Below are 19271 nucleotides of genomic sequence, written 5' to 3' on the forward strand. Positions count from 1 at the left end.
ACAACCAGTTTTTTGCCATTACAATTTTGACTTTTTTAGAATGTCATATAAGTAGAAACGATACGATATGTCGCCGTTTCTGTCTGGCTTCTTTACATATAATGATGTATTTGATATTTATTCATTCATGTTGTTATGTGTATCAATGTTTTCTTCCTTTTTATTACTATGTAATGTTTCATTGTAAGGATGTACCATAGTTACTTCATTCATCAGTTGAAGCACAAATAGATTTTTTTTTTTTGCAATTATGAATAAAATTATCATTAAACAACTGCATTTTTGAAAAATCTATCTCCCAAGTATTTTTTCTGAAAACAAAAAGTTACAATTTTCATGGGAAAGTAGGAGGAGTCCATATGATAGTTAAATGATTCTCTCCTATATGTGATTGACAGAAACCAACAGAACTAATTGTCACAAAATCATTACTGCATTGACCATTTATCGACCAACTTTATTGGGACCCAAAGAGATCTAGATGCATCATTAAGTAATATCTGGAGGAGGGGAGGTGACAAAGAAAGAAACAACTTTAAGGTCATTATAGAGTGGAGGAAATTTGCATGTAATGCCTAAGTGTGCATTTTGCATGGCCAGAAGTACAGCCTAGTGAAAGGAGTGAAGGGCAATTCTACTTAGAGAGAATATTGTAGGCAATTAGGAAAAAGATGAGTGTGAACTGATACCTCCAAAGCTAAGCATAACATATCATTAGGAAAATGACCATCTTCAACTTTGAGTAACTGGTTAATTTGTACTATGTTAAATAGAAAAGCCATCATGAGCTAACAGTTTATACTGTGGGTGATATCTTAATAGTCCCAGTTACATATTGAAATAGCACAATTATTTAGGATGGGGGAAAGTTTTGCATCATCACAGACACTGATTATTGTAGGCAAATTGGCTACATATTTAAAGTATCTGCTAATATTTTCAAATTGTAAGTTCATCATTATACATTAGTGCATAAAAATGGTGAAAATAAAGTACTTTAGCTTGTTTCAGAAACTATTTGGTAGAAAAAAAAAGATTACCACACACTAAAAACACAACTAGAATAGAGTAAAACAATTTCTTGATTTAGCTTTATAGAGAGCTACATTCAGCTGATAGAGATTTTGGAATAGTTTTCTGAAAGTGAGGGACTTTTTGCATCTTTCTTCTGGTAAGACTTAAATGGGCTTAGCTAACCCTAAGAGACAAGGAAGAAGAAAAAATGGGAGATTAGGATAATTTATTTTTGAATATTTCCAAAGTGAATATTAGAATAATTGAACATAATTATGCATAAAAAGTAATAGAATAATTTCAGAAAAAATTGTCTTGTTTTAATGAAGTATAATTTATATCTAAAAAGATACTTTCTATGCTCTTCTGCTACCTTCTCTTTTTCCTTTCCTATCTAGTCTATTTTCTATGGCTAAATTCATCCCATTCTCCTAGGCCCAGCTCAAAGCCAACTCTTCCAAAAAGTTTTTCCATAATCCTTTATTTGAGAATAACCTGTTTTTGCTCTAATTTCAATAGCACCATATCTTTATTTCTCTACGGCTCTTTCTCTCTCTGTCCTACAGTGGGATCAGTTGTGTACATGTTACTTATCACTCTTACTACTTTCCTAGAATCCTTGTCTGATACCCTCATGTCCCTCACAGTATCTAGTGTTGAGTCTTTTATAGGGTATGTATTGAATAGATGATTGTTGAATACATGAATGTCAGACTTAATGTGTACATATAAAATAAGATATAAAATAAGAGCATCTCTTCCCTCAAGGAGAATACAATATGCAGAATTCTATTTATTATATTTATTGACAAAATATTTACGTGTTTCTGAGATATCTTAGTGCTAAACCAGAATAAAGAAATCAGGTCATGAAATTAATTAAAATGATACTAATGTTCTCAAAAAATGATATTAATATTCTCTATTGCAATAATTATAAAATATCTATTTTGGTCAAAACATGGCCTCAATACTCAAGAGTTTCTGGCACACCAGAGGTTCTCAGTAAAGATTTGTTGAATAAATGAACAAAAGATAAATGAATGCATTAATGAATGAATGAAATTAATATTATTTCAGAAAACTGTGAGGAAGAATTTTTAAATATAGTACCAACTTGTAATAGAAGTAGATAAATACTGAGAAAAGTCATGACATATGTATTAAATTCCTATATTTAGATTATTTCTATTGATTCAACTATGCCAGCAGAAGGTGATATTAGCAGTTTAGTTAAATAAGCACTTATTAAATGATTATACATGTCAGAGAGTATACTCACCATACAGTGACAATACTTATTTTAAAAAATTTTTTTAAATTTTTTATTGTTATGCTAATCACCATACATTACATCATTAGTTTTAGATTAAAATTTTTTAAAATATATTTTAGTATTTGCCCCTAACAATTTGTTTGAGGAGTCATTTGCAAGCTGTTATATATTTAAATAAATATAAGTGAAACAACTATAGAGTAACCAAGTATTAGAAGGTAGAAGTGAGAGGAGTTCATTTTTTATAAGAATCAGTCTAGAACTGTTTTTTTTTTTTTCCCGAGTGGTGGCTCTTTAATTGGGTTTTTAAAAGTATGATTTGGATTTATGAAGGAAAATGGGAGAAAGTTTCTAAAGTGGAATAAAGAGAAATATATGAGCATAAAACATCTCCATCATTTACAAAAAATATGAATAATATTTTGGCACTGTCATGGTCAAAATCAGAAGAAATTCCAATTTAGAAGCTGAAGGTACAACACTAAATTATGTGTGACTTAGCAGAACTGATATAAAAAATAAAAATCTTTAGAGAAAATGGTTTTAAATGACTAGTTAGTCAGCACAGGTGAAGACAGAATTTGTGGAAATTATAAAGTAGAATCTGGCAGGTACCTAAATGGAATAATTATATCATCTTCAATAAAGAGTCTAAGGGAAGTTCACAAGGTAACAACCCTAAAAAGGTTCACCTGGAGTTCAGAAGCTGTAACAACTTTAATTAATCCCCAGTTGTCTTGTAAGGTGTCGTTAGTTCTGGAAATTTTCAAATGGATCAGAAGAGAGACTTCTCTAAAGATTCCTTAGGAGGCAGCTCAACATAATGACATTATTAAGGACTGGTAAAGATGATGATGATATGAGGGGTCTTAGACCATCTTTTTCTCTTGCTCTGTGTCAATGAGGATAAAAAGTTTAAAAAAATGGATTGATGAGCTTATTATGCAAGCTTTAAATTGCAGGACTAGTATTACAGTTTCCAGGGGAACTCAATTATTTGAAGTCTTTGGCTTAAGACAAGTTACATCCTATGATTAACAACTTTAATTGGACTAAATATTAAATTCTGTCCATGTTCTGATACCCCATTTTTTATGTACTCCTCAAAGACATTAACATTTTCAGAGATCAATCTTCTGAAATTATATAAATTCACATACGTTTTACATATGTATTTGTTGGTTTTTTTATTAGGGTTAATTTTGATAACTAAACTACTTGTCTAAGTAGTCAATTCGTATTTAAAAACATGCAAAAAATACCTTTTATAAGACTTCAATAAGAAAACATATTTTACATATTTATATACGTCACATCGTTTTACCAACGAATTGACTTTTCCCCATGCCCAAATTTTCAGCAAGAACCTATACCAAACTAAAGCCATAGATGTAGAAAAAAAGTTACTGACATATACCTAGATTGAAACAGTAATACTGCAAATGAAAATCAAAAGACCAATTTTGATCATTGATTCTAATGACAATTTAATTTGGATGTGAAATGTTAAGAAACTATAATTTTTCAGTGTAATATTTTAACTGCAGATTGGTATAATAGGCAAAATATAAAAATGGAAGACTTTGCTTTCCTTAAATCATGAATCAGGTGAGGAATTCGCTAGGAAAAGAATCTTCTTTTCTGTAAATTACAAAGGAATGAGCTAGGAGAGCGAATATACATCTCTTTCTGATATATAAGTTCCCAACGTTGATCACTTTTTGAATATCTGTACAGTCAGGGTCTACGCAATAGGAAAAAAATGCCACTCTTAAATTAGGATAATTTGAGTAGAATTTAATACGGGAACTCTCTTCAGTGGCAGAGTGCAGGGAAACCACAAGGGACAGTGCAATGCCCTGGCACTAGGATCCCTGGGGCAAGGCGTTTGTCACCAAAATTAGGATTGAAAGGAGACAGAGAAAGTGGTTTGGAGAGGCCTCCTGATAGGAGCTGAGGCTTTTGATTCAGAATGGGAGCCATGGCCATTCTGCAAAGAGAGAGCTCAAGGAGTTAATGCCCTGACCTCACTCTCCTCCCTCCTTCCAGTTTCCCACATTTGCTCCCATTGGCTGAACCCATTAAGAGGCAGAGAAAAAGAAACCTAGTAGATGGCACCGCTGTTAGTCATCCCCAGAGCAGGCTGGAGGGAAGAGTGGAAGTGGGAAGGCAAATGGAAGAGAGGCAGCACAACATCCAAAAATTGTATCAGACCCCCAACAACTAGTAATTGTATATATTAGTGTCAGTTGCTTGAAGATATAAATAATGAATTTACTGAATTGTCATGGAAACAGTAATGCCTTTAAATGGATTTGTATTTTATTAATGAGAAAACATCTATCAACTAAAAAAGACTCATTCAATACTTGCAGTAACATCTGAGGCGGGAAAAAAACCAAAGCTTAAAAATGTCAAGTGATTTTCCCAAGTTCATTCAAGTAGTAAATGTTGGATTCAAAATCCTATCAGCTAACTCCGGAGGCCTTAGACATAAAGACTAATAAATAGTATCTGAAAATCTAAGTCAATTCATTGAGTTAACAGATTTCTGTTATCTGAACAAGCCACAGAGAATATGCATTTAATATAATAAGAATGTAGTAAGTTATTTGCATGCTTTGTGAAAGGTTCTGACCAAAGGACAAATTCAAGTAAGAAAAAAAAATGCAATTTACCTATTAACTATTGTTTTTAGGCTATAAATGTAATGCAAGCCCTTGTGTTTGATACTAAGAGTCTACAGAAACCCTTCTAATGAAAACTTAAATGTAAGTCATTGCAGTTATCCAGTAATTTAATAAAAGTTATCATATTAAGTATATAACAGCTTGTCCTATTCATTTAAGTGGTACTATTCAGTATAAAATGACTCACTCTCATTTTGTAATTCAATTCTATTATGTTTCAAACTATAGTCAATGATGAGATTGAATTTACAGAAGGTTATTGGATTTGAGATCTTTTCCCACAGTTATTCTACAAGTGAGTTGTATTTTTCATGCCATCAACAGACCTCTGCATACATGAACAGTGGATTGGGTATTGTCTGGATTTACTTCAACAAAGAGAGATTCCAGCTCTTGATACACACTTTTTTTTTTTTGTCCTTATCTGGAATACTTATTTTAGGCATCAGGATACTTGCTGTTGATTTTAGGAAAGGAACAATGTGTTTTCTCAAATTATTCATTATATATTTATTGTATTTGTTGATTTTTTATTACTGAGGGTTAATTTTGATAACTAAACTACTTGCCCAAGTGGTCAATTCATATTTAAAAATATGCAATAAAATGCCTTTTTTAAGACTTCAATAAGAAAAGCTAGAAAACCATTTTCCCTAGTCATTTCTCTCAAGAAAACTTAAGGAAGTGTCCCAGTGAGTAACTGAAACCTGTATAATCATTTACTGAGATCAGGATATGTCAGTAGTCAGTCATTTCCTCTCAGCAGATTACTTTAGAACTGGAGACACCCCTCAAAAGGAAACAGGAAAGTACTGGGCAAACCATATGCAATCAGAGCTTCAGAAATGGGAACTGTTAGATCGTCTTAGACTCTTGAAGAACCTGATGTGTTGCAAAAAGCCTAATATTAAGGCCACTTAAAGAGTCTAAGGTGAAATTCTGGCTTCAATGGTCGTTAAAGATACTTAGCTCCACCAAAAGAAAAAACATACATAACAGATAGTTATCAACATATTTAGGGGTCATAAATGTTCACGAGTGTATATAATTGTCAAGGTGTAACAACAAGGAGTGGTAGACACTGCAGCAAACTGGAAAACGTTTGCTCTGTTGAAAGCAACTTCAAGTTTAGGATACTGTGGCCATATAGTTCATGTAGAGTAAAGGGCCCAGGGGAGCTAGATCTTCTTTTTTCCCTGAAGAAAACCTGTTTTCTGGTTATTATTGCTGCATGACAAACCATCTCAAAAACAAGTGGTATAAAATAACCATCTTTGGGGCACGTGGGTGACTCAGTCGTTAAGCATCTGCCTTTGGCTTAGGTCATGGTCCCAGGGTCCTGGGATTGAGCCCCTCACTGGGCTCCCTGCTTGGCAGGAGGCCTGCTTCTCCCTCTCCCACTCCCCCTGCTTGTGTTCCCTCACTGTCTCTCCCTCTGTCAAATAAATAAAAACAAAATCTTTAAAAAAAATTTTATTATGCTCTCTTATACTTGAGGATTTTGTGTATCAGGAATTCTAACAAAGCATAGTAGGGGTGGTTGGCTTCTTCTCCTCTATGTCTGGAGGCTTAGCAAGAAGGCTCAAAAGGTAAGGATAACTCAATGGCTGGGGTGTGGAATCATCTGGAGATTCTTCTCTCACCTACCTGGCAGTGGATGCTGGATGTCAGCTGATACCTAAACTGGGGCTGCTGCTTGGGATGCTCATGTAGTACTCCATGTTGCTTGGGCTTCGTCACAGCACGGCAGCTGAGAGCACCAGATATGAGTTTCCCAAAGAACAAAACAGAAGCTGCATTGCCTTTCACAACTTAGCCTCAGTCTGTTAGTTATAAGTAAGTTACAAGTCCAGCCAGATTCAAGACAAAGGGTCTTAGACCTCACCCCTCATTGGGGAACTGGCATGGTTCAAGGATGGAAAATTGTATTGTGGATGTTTTTGGAAAATATAACTTGCCACATCAGTTTTTCAGTGCAATACTCTGATTTTTAGACATTGGCAACTAATTTTTGAAAGTTAAACACTCTAGAGATTAAACCAAATATATCTGTAGGTAGCCATAGTCACTATTTTCTAAATTCTGTTCTATATATAAGCAAGATAGAGAAGAAGTCAGTATCCAGAAAATGCTTCCAAGGACATGGAATTAAGGAGTCCTTCCAAATGGCTATTTGAGGGCACTCTATGGATTGTGAAGGATGTCCTGAAATCCAGGTATGGACTGTTTGGAGACAATTAGAGAAGAAGATGGACATGCAAATAAACATGTAACATGTGATGAGCACTGTGCTAGAAGGCTGTGCCAGAGGTTATGAGAGAACATAGGAGGCCATCAAGTAGAGGGTTATGAGAAAGTACAGAAGCTTTCTTAAAAAGAGCTGATGCCCTGCTGTGATTTAACTGGGTAAATAAAATTTAGCCAGGCAAAGCTATGTACAAAGACAAAGAAATGAGAATATAATTCATTACTAAAGAACTGCATGTCCTTCAGGTGAATCAAATTATAAGATACTTAGGAGTGGTAGGGAAGTTATCTGAAATGATAGGAAAGGAACAGGAAGGCCTGGATATAGCACTCCTATGTAAGAAAAGAATGATTTTTGGATAGAGTTTGAGGTTGTCATTGTATCTAGAAGTTGGTAAAGCCGAATTCGGCTTTGGTGAAAATTATGATCATCCTTTTTTTTTGCATCAGCCTGATTTGCTCATTTGAGCTCAGCAAGTTCTCTATTAGTTGCTAGTCCATCCTTTTTCTGAATGATTTGTCTGCACTTCCATTGCTTTCTTTGGTTTCTGAATCAATTTGCACTTAAAAATAAAACAAAACAAAAAAACCCAAAAAACCTCCAGGTCTTACTTTTTTGCAGCTGAACCCTGGTAATGAGAGAAGGGAGGTATTTTTCTTGAAACACCTGTGGTCAAGATGGAAAATATGGACTTTGTGATCTTTAAATTGTAGAGTAGGCAAAAAAAAGACACTTTAGCTCCTGGGGGTACCTCAGAAAAGGGAACAGAATTGATCTCAGATGCATATGGAATAGAGCCAAAATGAGATACAGATATCAGTAATTCTCCGTAATTAGATTTCCCGTTACAATAATCTCAAAATCCTATTTTACTGTTTCATTAAGTTTATTATTTATTAAGGGCCTGCTATTTTCTAGGCGCTAGGAGGAGAATAGTGAACTCTATGATATATTTAAGTACAGGATCACAATTCTATAAGTAACAATACTGTGGACCAGATGTTTCATATTCAGAATTGTTTATATTTTATAAGGGCAGTACAATGCATATATTATTACTGCATCTGGGCCAAGAATATATATTAATATGATTGCATTGAAATAAATGAGTAACTATAGTAGGCAGGACATAAATAGCTATAAAGAGTTTAACATTTTAGGTAAGAATTTTGTTGCCTAATGATTTCAGACACCCAATTTAAGAAAAAAAATTTTTGGTTTCAGAGTTGTTGAATTTAGAATTCAAGTATAAATAATTGTGGATTTGTATTATATAATATTCAGTAAGACTGAATTATAGAAGATGTGTGAAAGAAGCAAGAGAAGAGTCTGAAGGGCTAGTCAGGGAACACTTGACCATTTCTAAAGGAAGTAAGTTTCTAATAAAAATAATAACCATAATACAGAGCAGCTGCTATATGCAGAGGCCTATATTAGGTACTTTATAACATGATCATATGAGGTAAACAGTTTTATCCTCATATTACAAATAAAGGAACTAGGTTTAAAATGTTTACTTTGCCCAGGACTAGACAAGGTTTGAACTGTCCAATTCCAAAGACTGGGCACTTTGTACTAATACCATATTGCTTCCCAAACACTTTATTTTGTTTTTTAACACCTCAGCTTATTAGGAAACTCTTAAACTGAAGTAATATCTTCTCCATTTATATACATTGATCAGTAATCAGCTTGTGAAGCTACACATAATAAATCTAGTTTTGTTCCACCTATCAGCTTTTCTTTATGAAGATAATGTCCCTCTATCAATATGCAGAATGTGATAGAGTGCATTCTCGGCTACAATTCTTCATCCTCCGCCCCCGTGTGTGATTGTTCAGTATCTCTTACAAAACATGTAGATTGTTTTCCTGACTCCTCACTATCCCATATCCTGCTTTGACTAATAGAATAATGTCACATCTTAAGCCTATACATTAAGAGGACTACGCGTTTCCCATTTGCTCTCTTGCTGTTGCCATGAGAAGAGCTTCACTAGGTAGCTATTGTGCCCTTAGTCAGAGTTCCGTAGTGAACACATGGGCAGTCCAAACCTCAAGGCCAATCCCAATTCCATCCAAGCTTGGAACAGAGCGCCCAGTGATCCTAGCCTAGATTAGCAAACCTCTAGCCGAACAAAAACACGTGACTTAAAGAATTGTCTCATGTTGTATGATAATAATATTTTGTGATTGTTTGTTAAGCAACATTATTGTACCACTAACAAGCCAGTGTCCAGGATCAGTGGCCACATAGATACGGTTTTCCTCAACTGTTCTTGGTTCATCATGACTCCCATTTCACTAAATACCCTAGTTGTTCTCTCATAAAACCACTCCAGTTGTCCAAGTGTCCATTCTGAAGTGTGGCACAATGATCTTGAGGTACATTATATCAGATGAGAGTTGACGGGTGCAAAGATACAGCATTATTATATCCTGTGTAATAATGCTTCCTACTTTATGGTACTTCAACATCATCCTGCCATGTGGTTTCCTTTTTTTTTTTTTTTTAAGATTTTATTTATTTATTTGAGAGAGAGACAGAGATGGAGAGAGCACGAGTGGGGAGGAGAGGGAGAAGTAGGCTCCCTGCCTGATGTGGGACTCGATCCCAGGACCATGGGATCATGACCTGAGCCGAAGACAGATGCTTAACCAACTGAGCCACCCAGGAGCCCCTACCATGTGGTTTTATTAAGTGGCTGTGTCACATTAGTGGGTTTTATTGAATTTGTTTTCAACTGAAAACCTAGTTTCTTCCTAAATGAACTTCTGTCAAGCTAGTTCTAACACCATCCTGCATGTTTGCAATTGATTTTTTAACCTAAACTCAGAAATGTACATTTATCTCTGTGACATTTCACCTTGTTGTTTAGGCCTTCTGTTGTTGATTTGGAACTAGTTTTTTGAATACTAATTCTTAAAATCAAAATAGTAGTTATACATCTTAGCATATCTTATATTTCTTTATCAAGTACCTTTCAAAAAAATTTTTTAGAAAAATAGAGTACCAAGGACATAGCTCAGGAGCAACCTTTAAATTGACATTGACCACTAATTAAAATTCTGTGAGAACAGTTGTAAACATAGCCACAAATCTACTTGGCTGTACTGTCAGGCAGCTTAGAAATTATTCACAAAGAAATTATGTAGTATTTTAAAACTACTCATTCATTTACTCAAAAAGCATTCATTGAATGTCACTATTCTGCACCTACGTATTCAAAGCAAATAAGGCAGAGCCTGGATGTTGATTTATTCACAATTAGCGCAGGTTTGTGTGTGTGTGTGTGTTTTGTTGTTGTTTCGTTTTGTTTTGTTTACAAAATATAATCCTGGACTTCTGTTTAAGAGACACTGCAAATGAAATTATAGATCTTGGGGCCCCTGCTGAGGCCAGCTGATTTAGAATCTGAAGAATGGGGGGCTCAGGAATCTGTATTTTTGGCACAGTATCCTTGTGATGCTTATGCACACTAGCTACTGAGAGCCATTGTGCTAGAGGAAGAGACAGATTTTAAAGAACATTCTGGAACAATGAGAGCTGTTCTACATGAAGATGTCAACAAGGTCTTATAGAAGGCAAGTGGGAAGGGGTAACACCTTCCCTGGTAATGCTTTAATAAGAAGCCAACCATTGAGTGGATCCCAAAGGATAATGGATACCTTCTTAGGTGAAGAAGTAGAGGAAGTTCCATCTAAATAGAAGGATGCCATGGTGAGAGGCATGGGGCCATGAAAGGATTCATGAATTGGAAGACATTCTATTATGTTGGGGTGTGGGGTTTGGTAATAGGGGGAGTGATACGGGAAAGGCTGGGTAGGTCATTAGAATGTAGACAGAAAAGGGACTTGTATGCCATACTAAGGAATTAACATTCACAGTCAGGATTAGAGAAAAGAGAAACATGAAAATACATAATTACAATTCAGTTCATAGCATGCCACAGTGGTGGTGTACAGAGACACTTAAATCACCTGATTTAAGTTATATTTTGAGGGTTTTTGGAAGAACGGGACTTTGTTGACTCACGTAAAGAAAAGAATTTATCGGGCGCCTGGGTGGCTCAGTTGGTTAAGCGACTGCCTTCGGCTCAGATCATGATCCTGGAGTCCCGGGATCGAGTCCCGCATCGGGCTCCCTGCTCGGCAGGGAGTCTGCTTCTCCCTCTGACCCTCCCCCATCTCATGCTCTCTCTCTCTGTCTCATTCTCTCTCTCAAATAAATAAATAAAATCTTTAAAAAAAAAAAAAAGAAAAGAATTTATCAAAACAGAATCACTGTTATTAATTCATATATTCTTTCCCCAGACTTTGTTTTATTTGTTTAAATTTCCAAAGTCTGGTGCATGAAAACAATCGTTTAATAAGTAAAAAGTGGTTCTGGAACATTATGCAACAGAGGTGAGATTCCATTTATGTTTGAGTGGGGAAGAATATAAATCACCATTAACACATAGTCATAGTGCAGCTTGGACCAATGAATTCAGCCTCAAAGTCAACTAGATTAGAGTATTGAAATAATTAGAAATTATACTGATGTTTACAGCATTGAAATCTTACTGATACTCATGAATTATGACTCAGCCAAAAAGATAATGTGTATACAGTTGGAATTATGTCCATTTCAAACTAGGGTTCAGTAGCTTCTATGTACTTGTACCAAAAGCATGTAACAGTTCATTTAATAATGTCATGTATCACTGAGCCTAATTAATCAGTCAGTTGAAGGTCTTATTTATAGAAAATAATTGCTATGTTCTAATGATAATTCCATGCAATAAAACAGAAGATTAATGTTTTTGTTATAAAATTACTCACCCTTCATTTATGTAATAAAGGGTCAAAGTAAGCAAAAAAATACAAGCCAAATTGGAAACAAATAATTAAAGAGTGTCTATAAAAAGAGACCATTTTCAGAAGTGTATGTGCAGTGTTGAATCCAGACCAGCAAAAGTATATCTAAATGTATTTCTCTCTCATTTGGAGCATGAGGTTGCACTCTCAAAACACCCATTTCTATAGAGTAGATCATTGCAAAGCTGATCATAATTCTACACTAGATGCCTTATATAGATCATCTATCTTGATCATTAATCTATGAGCAGAACAAATATGTCACTTCCCTCATGAATAATCAGCCTATTTTTCATCCTGTGAACATTAAATACATCAACTGAAACTTAAGAGGGCATGATGGTTATTTCATGTTTCAGAGTATTTCAAGAAGATGAAATCTCTTTCAGCATTGCAACCTTTATGAATATGAAAGAGAGAAACTTTATGTCTATAACGTTATTGATTGGACAATTACCTGTTATTAATATTTACTGAGTGCCTGCTATGTACTAGGCACTTATCATGGGGCTGTCACGGGTTATTTCCTTAATACTTGAGGTAAATATTATTATTTCCATATTAAAGGTGAAGAAACTGGAGTTCAGAGAGACTAAATGATTTGTCCAAGATGACACACTCAATGAAAATGGAAAATAACAGTTTTCAATGTTAAGTTCAAATACTTTTCTTTTTATATTCTGTGTATCATTTTTAGAAAAAAATACCGATTTTCCTCCAAATGGATCAGGGAATGGACTGTGGACTTTCTCTGACTCATAATGAGCTATCTTTGAATGAGAGACTTATATCTTTAACTTCTAAAACAAATTGGCCAAGATAACTGCAGATGATTATCTCTCTCTCTCCCCCCCCCATCCATCCATCCATGTTTAATATATTTAATTTACTAGTTAATTTTGGAAGACACAAATTTATATTCTATTTATACACAAATACGGCCACTCTATAACACAGTGCTTTTTGTGTAACACTATTGGTTGAACAGAGTGAATGAATGAATGAATGAATGAATGAATTTCAAAAATATTTTAAAACTATTCATGCAATCTTGAAGGAATTCCAAAGATACTTTAAAAATACATATGTATCTAAAGCACTGATCTTTTCCCTTGTTAGAACTCTGAAAATTGCTGATATTAGAGCAGGGAAAGGGTATTTGCATTTTAGTTGAAACACATACACATAAAAAGGAATGTATTTCGTGTAATATTTTTGAGCACACACACACACAAAATTATCAACATATTTCAAAGTTTAAAAATATCTTAGGGTCACCCGGGTGGCTTAGTTGGTTAAGCATCTGACTCTTGATCTCAGCTTAGGTCTTGATATCAGGGTCATGAGTTCAAGCCCCATGTTGGGCTCCATGCTGAGCGTAGAGCTTAGTTTAAAATATACATATTTAAATATTTTAAGAGAATTTCATTTCTTTAAAATTTGTTTTGATTATTTCTGTATTAGTAATGTATAAGTTATGCAGTTGAGTTTGTTTCATACGGTTTCTTTTTATACCAAGTTTTTATTTACTAATGAGTGCAATGATAGTGAGTTCCCAACAAAGCAAATGATCATATATGTGAACACTAATTTCTAGTATCAGAAAGGTTAGCTTGTATGTTTTAATTCTCCAATTGCCCTCAGAATAAAGTCCAATTTCTAAATGGAAAAATTCTTAAATGGGAAATGAAATGTATAAGATATGAACACATAATGGTGCTTAAGTAATTTAAGCTATACATTTTTCATATTTAAATCTCTTATTAATTCCAATGGTATTGGTATTTTTTATTTTAATCTCCAAGCATGAGATTAAGAATTTTAAGCTATGCATAGGGGGATTCACTCATAATTAGCAGTTATAGCATTTGTTTTTTTTTCCTATGCTTTTTCCTTATGATTGGATATATCATAATTGTGTTTTATATTTACCTGTTTTAATAATAATTCAGAATATTTCATTCCTAAACTCTTGAAACTAATTGGTAGCAGCCCAGTAAATATTATGAGTCTTCACTTCTGTCTACTGTAGTATTAATCTTGGCAGTGGATTCAGAGACCATCAGTCATTTGTACAATTTAGTAATAAAATTCAAACACATTTGGTTGCTTTTCAAAATGTACCAGTGTGGGCGCCTGGGTGGCTCAGTTGGTTAAGCGACTGCCTTCGGCTCAGGTCATGATCCTGGAGTCCCTGGATCGAGTCCCGCATCGGGCTCCCTGCTCGGCAGGGAGTCTGCTTCTCCCTCTGACCCTCCCCCCTCTCATGTGCTCTCTCTGTCTCATTCTCTCTCTCTCAAATAAATAAATAAAATCTTTAAAAAAAATAAATAAATAAAAAAAATAAAAAAAAAAAAACCAAAATGTACCAGTGTGTTGCGATCATAATCTACATGCTAGGTTTACAGCTTTGTAAGTAGCACTTTCATGGAACTTTATGAAATTTAACAGAAGGATTTGATCACCATATAAATGGATATAACAGTAAAGAACTACATGGGGCGCCTGGGTGGCTCAGTTGGTTAAGTGGCTGCCTTTGGCTCAGGTCATGATCCCAGGGTCCTAGGATCGAGCCCCGCATCAGGTTCCTTGCTCAGCAGGGAGCCTGCTACACCCCCTGCTTGTGCTCACTCTCTCTCTCTCAAATAAATAAATAAAATCTTTAAAAAGACAGAAAGGAAGGAAGGAAGGAAGGATGGACGAAAGAAAGAAAAAAGAAAGAAAGAAAGAAGAAGAAGGAAACTACCAATTTGCAATTTAAGGATGGGAGCTGGGCTGAAAATTTATCTTTCCTTGACAAATATTTCTGGAACTACAGCATAAATGCACAACATAACAAGGTTTCAGCATAAATGCTTAAGAAAGCAAATTTTAAGAGTGTTTACTTAAGTGCTAAAAATAGTTGGGGGAGGGCACCTGGGTGGAGCAGTCAGTTAAGGGTCCGACTCTTGATTTCTGCTCAGGTCATGATCTCAGGGTCGTGAGATCGAGCCCGGTGTCCGGCTCCACTCTGGGTATGAAGCCTGCTTAAGAGTCTCTCTCTCTCTCCCTTCTCCCCCCCTCTGCCCCTCCCCACCCTGCTCACACACGCTCTCTCTCTCTAAAAAATAAAAAATAGGTAGTTATAAATAATAATCTTTCATATTAGTACATTAATCAAGTCCCTTTATCCCTTCTTCTAAAATATTATTTTGTAGGTTTTTTTAAAAAGATTTTATTTATTTATTTGACAGAGAGAGACACAGCGAGAGAGGGAACACAAGCAGAGGGGAGCAGTAGAGGGAGAGGGAGAAGCAGACTACCCACTGAGCAGGGAGCCCGATGCAGGGCTCGATCCCAGGACCCTGGGATCATGACCTGAGCTGAAGGCAGATGCCTAACGACTGAGCCATCCAGGCGGCCCTATTTTGTAGTTTTTACTTTTCTTCAATTCAGAAAATAATGAATGAAGCTTTAGTTAAAATTCATCCTCATCTAGTTGTCCAGCTTCATAGACACAAGTCTTCAGCTTACTCAAGAATCAAAAAGAGGTTGAAATGAAAGACAACATAGCATCAACTAAATGCAGCTAGAACTTGTGAATGTGGGCCTTTTAATCTTTGGAGGACCACAACAAGCCATGGTGTTCGTAAAGTGTTTAATTATCTCTGGTAATTTTTATATCCTACCAAAATATTATGCAAAAATTAAGCAAAGTATGGATTTTTTATAAATTGCATCCTCTATTTTTTCCCCACTTATACCAGTCTGGTTTGATTATATGAACACCTCTTATAGAGCAGTGTTCTCATTTATATTATGGCCAGTATCTCTCTTTGTAACAACTGAATGCCCAAAATATTTCCTTTACAAGTGTGGTTAGTCTCAGTGACTCCTGAGCTAGTCTGCGCCACCATCCATGTGGTTTCTCCTGCCACATGAACATGAACACCAACTGCCAGATTGTAAAGCACTAGAGAAACTAAGTGTTGTTATGTCCCAGGTGCTGGGAAAACAGCTTGATTATGGTGACGATATTATTTGGTTTCCTGGAATCCACTTTTCATTCTAACTTTTTCTATTGTGTTCACTGCCATTTCATTAGTTGTCTGAGAGAACTATCAGTCTGTTTCTGGTAAGATATTCCTCTATCCATCAAAAAAGAACTGGAATTTTCCATCTCTGATTTTTTTCTAGTTTTACAAATGACCATTAATAAATTAATCTGATATTTTCCTGCCTCCTTTACTCCACTTATTTATATATTATTTTTTCCCAAATATTTATTAATGTCTATGGTCTTGACATCAAAAAGCCAAAATGTTGTGAAGAATTTTACTAATAATTAGATATTGTTTAATGAGTCATTGCAGCTAACATGTTATATCTTGATTTTATATATGTGCCAGTTCCTAGGAAAATCTCATCTGCTATAACCACCAGAGTAATTAAGTTCCAAATCACCAATAACTGTCATTTTAATTAACACTTCCACAATTGTCACAATGTGTTTAGATACCTTGATAGTTATATTTTCTAAATATATATAAATATAAGGATAACAGTGAACTGAAAATTAAATAACCAGGTTGTGTTTATATTGAATTCATTTGTCCACTTTTACTCACATTTCAACATTATTAAACAACAAATAAATGAAACTAATGTAATGAAATAGCAGCTTTCTGAAATAATGGCATGAAAAGCTTAGAGCCAACAGTACAGTCTACTTTCTCTAGCCAAATCATATATGTTTTTAAAGTTGAAAAATAATATAACAATATATAAAAATCACAGATGAACTGGTCAGTTACATTGCTTTTAAACTTTTAATCTGAATTTCACTCATATCAGAAAATAAAAGTGTTTCATTTTTCACTGCTCCCATTGCTGTCAATATAACTAGACATCCCTTCTGAAGCATATACAAAGTTTTATAAAGATATTTATAGCAAAATGTTCTAAATTATTCATGTTCAAACACAATCATGTCTTCTTGAATTCTTTTGTTCAATCACTTATGCATTCAACAAATATTTGCTGGATTTCTGTTCATCTTTAAGGGGTTGCTTTAATTGCCAACTATATCATGGGTTACAGCTTCCTTAGTAAGGAGATCCACAATTCAGTGGCCCAAATAAGAGAAAAGTTTATTTTCCTCACACATAATAAACATGGGCAAGTAGGTGGGCTCTGCTCCATGACACCATTTACGGATCCAGGCTAGTGGAATGCTATCTGTCTTAGTTTAGACTGCTATAACAGAATACCATACATGGGGTGGCTTATAAACAGGAATTTATTTCCTACAGTCCTGGAGGCTGGAAGTCCCAGGTCAGGGTACCAGCGTCCCCTGGGTCCCCTTTTTAAGGGCACTAATCTTATTCATAAGGGCTCCACCCTCATGATCTAATTACTTCCCAAATCCCCACCTCCTAATACCATCACATGGGGGGCAGTTAAGATTTCAACATATGGATTTGGGGAGACAAAAAGATTTAGTTTACCACACCATCACTGGCTCCAATCATTCACACTTCCAGCCAGTTACATAAAGGTTGAAAAGAAGCAGAGAACAAAGGACTTAACTTTTCACAGATCATTAAAAAATTTTTACACATCATTCTGTACCTGCCCACCCTAAAATATAAGGGAAACTAGGAAATGTAGTCCTGAGGTGGTCAGTCTCTCTTATGGAAAAAAAAAGACAAATGGATTTTGGAGGGGAACAACTAGAAGTCTTCTATGTCCAACCCTCTAGTCATACAAATACAAGTGAATACCCTTCTTCTCATTAAAACAAAGATGCTTACCTTCTACCCAACAGAGAAAATCCAAGTTCAATTCCAATTACTGCAACCAGCTCAAAATCCAGAATCTCTGGGAAATATACAGACCTATACATTAGGTCCTGATTCTCTGAAGTCTGGCAACCTATAAAATGATAAATACATTATCTTTCCTGCTCTCAACTTTCTTCCCCATACATAATACCCAATATAAGGTGGTGGAAAAGGAAGAGAATCACAATAGAAACTTTCATTGAGAAACACACAGACAATAAAAATTACAAAATCTTGACAAGCAAAGACACCTAAACAACAACATTGAAATAATATTTTGGTTAGTGCATCTGGCAACCTTGGTTTTCTTTTATGGAGGTTATACCAGATTTACTAGAACGTCTTATTTATCCTAATCGATAAATGGTCTTATACCCATAGCCATACCTGAACTGAGTCAAGTATAGCATGCCCTCATTAGGGACTTCAAAATTTTACAGAATGCTTCCTGACTGTACATGTTCAGGGACCTGAGGATTGTTTTAGGGGTCATATATGGCAGTAAAGTCTAATGGGAAGAGATGAGGGCATTTTTGAACAAAACTCATTATCTCTTCCCATTGGAATACAGAAACAGCTGACTTCTCTAATCCTGTTAAGCCCCAAATTTCTGAACATTCTCTCATTTTAAATTATAGAACTGACACATAAATCAGGCAGAGATAAATTCTCTTAGCAAAGTTCTATTCACTTTTGTTTCTCCTGGAAAAATGGCCCGTTCTTCTTTAAGCTCATGACTTTTGTAAACCTTTCTAAAAGCAGCAGGGTTATGAACAGCTGAGCTTTGTTCAGCTTTTTCGTGTAGTGTCAAAATATATGCAGCCCTATAACCTACTGTTCCAAGTTTTCACGGGCAATGGCATAACAAGGTTTATTTGCTTTCTACCTGACCGTATTTTTTTCCTTGCACTCTCCACTCTCCCACTAAGCTAATGCCCAATATTTGGGGATTTTAATGGCAGTTCTACACCTCTACATACTCATTTCTTTGTTAGACTAAATTGTTGTAACAGAAAGATTCGAAGTTCAGTGGCTCAAATAAGATAAAAAAAAATTCTCACAACCATCCCTGAGGTTGGTAGTGATTTACAGTCAGTCTGCTCCAACATGATCATCTAGAAACAGAAGCTCCAGTGTTGCAGCCCACGGCTTCCTAAGGCACTGTCTTTCTTTGCATGGTACCTGCTAGATCATCACTTTGAGTGCATTCTACCAGCTGAGGAGGTGAGAGTGCACAAGTCCAAAATGAGGAGCTTGTCATTAAATCGGAAATGACCTCAAGGTTACCACCCTCACATGTGTGTACCTCCCAAGTTTCCTGCCTCAGTCACAGGGCATATCTAGTTGTAAGGATAGCTGAGG

The 19271-nt window shown here is 35.3% G+C and overlaps 1 protein-coding gene across 15 annotated transcripts in view; it reads left to right on the forward strand.

Annotated features, from left to right (window-relative positions):
* The window catches only part of KHDRBS2 (KH RNA binding domain containing, signal transduction associated 2), a 581162-nt gene that overhangs the window by 507308 nt on the left and 54583 nt on the right, over nucleotides 1-19271 (forward strand). The window lies entirely within an intron of this gene.

This window comes from Phoca vitulina, unplaced genomic scaffold (genome assembly GCF_004348235.1).
Source record: "Phoca vitulina isolate PV1807 unplaced genomic scaffold, GSC_HSeal_1.0 scaffold11, whole genome shotgun sequence".
In the NCBI taxonomy this organism is placed as follows: Eukaryota; Metazoa; Chordata; class Mammalia; order Carnivora; family Phocidae; genus Phoca; species Phoca vitulina.